General features: G+C 43.4%; 1 protein-coding gene across 2 annotated transcripts in view; it reads right to left on the bottom strand.

Moving 5' to 3' along the window:
* Positions 1-3,798, bottom strand: part of DACT1 (dishevelled-binding antagonist of beta-catenin 1) — a 14,696-nt gene extending 10,898 nt beyond the window's left edge. The window contains exon 1 of one of the 2 annotated variants that reach the window (XM_011961906.1): positions 3,580-3,798. The gene's annotated coding sequence lies outside the window, so the exon portion shown is untranslated. The remainder of the gene's footprint in view (positions 1-3,579) is intronic. The other variant, XM_011961909.1, reaches the window with a different exon arrangement.
* Positions 3,799-4,186: the final 388 nt, after the last annotated feature.

Genomic DNA, 4,186 nt, shown 5'->3' with positions numbered 1-4,186 from the left:
CCCTCCCCGCCTCCTCCCCCGCTCTCCTCGCGGGCCTCCTTGCCCCCTTTTCGGGTTTACTGCACCCGATTTTGCCCTCGCTCCTCATTGGCTCTTTCCCGTCGCCCAAAGCTCGGGGCGAGCGCCTGGAGCCCCAGCATCCTGTTACAGTCGGCCGCGCAGGCAGGGGCCGCGACGGGACGCGGCAGTTGGGCTCTCCGGAGAACTTTCTGAAACTCGACCAAGTTGCAGCACAGTCTTAACCCTTTCCCCACATGGCCACTCCTCATTTCCACTCACACCGAGTTAGGTTTCTTTCACTTCCCACGCAAGGTATTGCGAGTGTATTCACAGACACTGTGGGGTTGGTTCCTTAACTCCACTTTTTAAAGGCAGAGCATAATGCAATGTTGTTCTAAAGCTGTTAAGTTTTGTTATCGTTTTAATTTTTTAACGTCAGTCTTAACGATGGACGGCATTTAAAATTAGGCAGGAGGATGTCGCTGTATAGCGAGAGGCTGCATCGATTCTTTTACAAGCCTACGATTTGAGTGCGCGCGCGTGCGCGCTTTGGTTTTTTGTTTGAGCTTTTATTATTACTTAGTCTGCGTTTACAATAAGAGCTCTGACTCAGAAATCAGACTGTCTGGATTTGCATCCCAGTTTCACCCCTAAATAGCCTTGCGGGCAACTTATTCCCTTCTGTGTGTACGCTCCCCCCACTGTAAAAGGGAGCAGCTGCTATGGGAACCTGCTGTTGAAGAATTGTAATAATATGCAGCATATGATATATATTTTCGGGGCTGTGCACTTACAACGTGGCTAGCACATAGATAGTAAGGGTGATATGAGTTGTAGCTTTTCTCCAGAGGGATTTGTAAGTCTTCCCTCTTGATGTATCATGTATTGGTCGTCTCTGCTTGGAACACACTACTCCAGACCCCTATCCCACTGAAATTTCCGGTGGGATAGGGGTCTGGAAATGCCACTAGCTGGCTTATCTGTGGAAAAGCACCACATATATCTTCAAAAGCATCCAAGAACCTCGGAAATTCAATCCAGCAAGTCACATTTGCTGAAGTTCAGGCAAAGTGTTGTGTGAAGGAGTGCATCCTATACCATTGTTTCAGACACTTGCACTTTTGCCCATCTGCTAACCCTTGCTAGGAATTCCTCTTCTTTCCTCCCCTCTCTGTGTGGTCTAACCACCCTTCCAACCTTTGAGTTCCAGTTAACTACATAAATATCTGATTCTGATCCCATGCTACCTGTATGGTTATTTATCTGGCTGTGCATACACTTATCTATCTACATAGGTGTTTATGTGTATCTCTTCTCTCCATCTACATTACGAAAGCTTCCTGAAGGCAGGGACTGTTTTAATACCCTCTTAGTATCACTGTATTCAGCACATTACCTTGCAAGCATTCACCTGACAATTGCTAGAGAGAGACTCGAGAATGTAGATTGGTTGTAAATTGTTTTTTCATTAACATACTTTTAAACTTAATAGTACCCATTTAATCTCTACTACAAATAGAATTAAGTCGACTTTTACCAAAAAACAAAAACAAAAGAACTCCCTTGCCACCTTTCACTTTCCTCCCCATTGCTGCCTCCCACAGGCATGAAAGGAACTACAAACTTGATTCATAATTAACAAGGTTGTACATTCTAAAAATGGAATTATGGTCAGGTGTTCACAAGCATACAAAATCGATTCTCTTCAGGTTATCTATTCTTTATGCCTACTGTTGCCAAACACTACTTTATAATATAGGAACTAATTTTCCTCCCTAATTTTAGTAAGGCATGAAAGGGTGATGATTTATCCTGCTTGCCAAATGCCATTCACCCATGTACTCTGTCATTGTTTCATTCTGCTCATTTCTAAACACTCTTCTTGCTTTCTAGCTCCGAATTAGATTACTCTGGCTGGGTGGAGTCTATTATTGTGGCCTGTATTAGGTCACACATCGACAACTATATATAGTTGAGGGAGAGAAAAAAGCTGAAACACATTTTTACACACTACTAATAAATCTTGTTAAGGCAGGCAGACAAGTTGCTATGTCTCCAAACCTCCCCACCCTTCCAACCCCCCTCCTCACCAAATGGCACTTTGAGCTGGCTCATTAGTCCAAAGCAAGCCATTTGCCATAACAGCTTGTATATCTCCATGAAAAAGTGTTCTCAGCAAGTTTAAATACTAAAACTAATGTATTCAGATGGTTCCGCCAATAAAATGGTCACAAATAGGAAAAAAGGTTATGCTTTCCAAAGTATCCATTACACATTAATAAATAATGCTGTTCATTCACATGCCAATTAAAACAAACTCGGGCTGTCAAATGAAGTTAGAAGGAGCTCAATGCTGTAATTGTTTTTCCAGGAAAACTCCCAATGTCATCAGATTAAGTGAGACAGGCTGGGTTGCCCCTAGTCTCTTTTTAAGCTAGCAGCCAAATTTTCTCCCCTCCAGTCTAGTTCCCTGGATTTTCTTTCCTCTTTGATTCTTTGTTTTTCTTGCAGGTATTCCGGAGGCAGTTGAAAGTAATCACCCACTGCTCCCTTCTGTTGCCAACAGAATCTCACTTCCCCCTACTGTTTTGATTTTTCTTTCCCTTTCTTTTCAAAGCAGGTGCTGGTACTTTTTCCTCCACTAGTGCTATTTCATTATCTCCTTTCTAATGTTGTTCAGCCCTAGTTGGTGCTTTTGCTTTCCCTGGACACGCCTGTCTTCTCAGAAAAACTGTTAATTGACACTCAGAAAGTGTACCACTAAAGATGGGGTGGACCTGCTGCCTGGATGATCTGGAGAGTAAGATAAAGTTGCCAGCATGGGAAAGAGTCTTGGCTGAATATATTACAGTGGTGTAACTTATGCTTGAAGATCTTTCCTGGGCAGAGCCGGAACATGTCCCTCATATCATAGTCTGATGCTTTGCCCTGAGGCAGAACAGCTCCTAACAGCACCCCCACCAAAATCTGAGCATCATTCTACAAATGCCTTGTCCAGCGGTGAATATTCTATTGCAGCCAAGCAAAGTAAGGAGCATTCGTTGCACATTTAGCCATCAAGCAAAGCAACAAAATGATGCCTTGCCGCTTTTATGGCCAAACAAACACAAATGATGTAATTGGGAAAAGCTGTCTCCGAATAGGAGGAAAAAAGTAAAGGGCAATCCTTTGAGTTGGAGTGATGACCACCATTCGAGGGTCTGGGATCAAAGCCCCAGCCAGACATCAAAGCCCATTTGGGTCTAATGCCAAAAAAAGCCACAGTGAATTAAACTTCATATATAAACTAATTATAGCTTGACCCTACAATGAGGCTTCAGTGAGCACACAGGGAAAAGAAAGCAGACATTGAAACAAAAGATCAAGAAAAAAGAAGCTTGGTAGCAAAACAGGGCAACATCATGGCCCTGAAAATTTTAAACATCTTTTGAAGGCAGAAGGGAATAGGGGAATAGCAGAAGCAGCAGCAAATGTTTGACAATGCTGGTCTTGTTTGAAAGGCTATGAAACAACTCCTTCCATCCTCTCTGGTGCACAACCAAACACTACCAAAGAAACCATCCTAGAAGAAAAGGTTACCTTTTAGCTGTGTTTTAGTGCTGTTAAAGAGGTTTTTGTTGAAGAATGCCAGGGTGATTCCATGAAGTTTGGTGGTAATTTCTTCAGGAAGCTCCGGCTTCCTTGTGCAGAGCACTGTGGATTCCAAAGATTCTAGAATGTCTGGAAGTGAGTTGCATTCCCCACCGTCATAATCACTGATTAAGGTGATTAAGGCTCCACCAGCCTCAGACTTTAGTCCCTTAGCTCTGCCATTTCTACCGGTCATCTTTACAGATGGAAGGTGCAGAGTTCCATGTGTGCAAATACCTAGAGCTACATACTGTGGTACTAATACAATGAAAGGATTTCATTTCAAAGCAAAATTTAAAAGTGTTTCAGAGACAAGTGGCTTTTTTTTCCAGACACGGTTTTACTCTGTCACGCAGGCTGGAGTGCAGTGGCGCGATCTCAGATCACTGCAGCCATGACTTCCCGGATTCAAGTGATCCTCCTTCCTCAGCCTCTCAAGTTGCTAGGACTACAGGCTAATTTTTATGTTTTTTGTAGAGATGGGATTTTGCCATGTTGGCCAGGCTGGTCTTGAACTCCTGAGCTCAGGCAGTCCACCTGCCTTGGCTTCCCAGAG

The sequence above is a fragment of the Colobus angolensis genome, unplaced genomic scaffold (assembly GCF_000951035.1).
Source record: "Colobus angolensis palliatus isolate OR3802 unplaced genomic scaffold, Cang.pa_1.0 Scaffold57, whole genome shotgun sequence".
Lineage (NCBI taxonomy): Eukaryota > Metazoa > Chordata > Mammalia > Primates > Cercopithecidae > Colobus > Colobus angolensis.
This window is presented reverse-complemented; position numbering and strand designations above follow the sequence as displayed.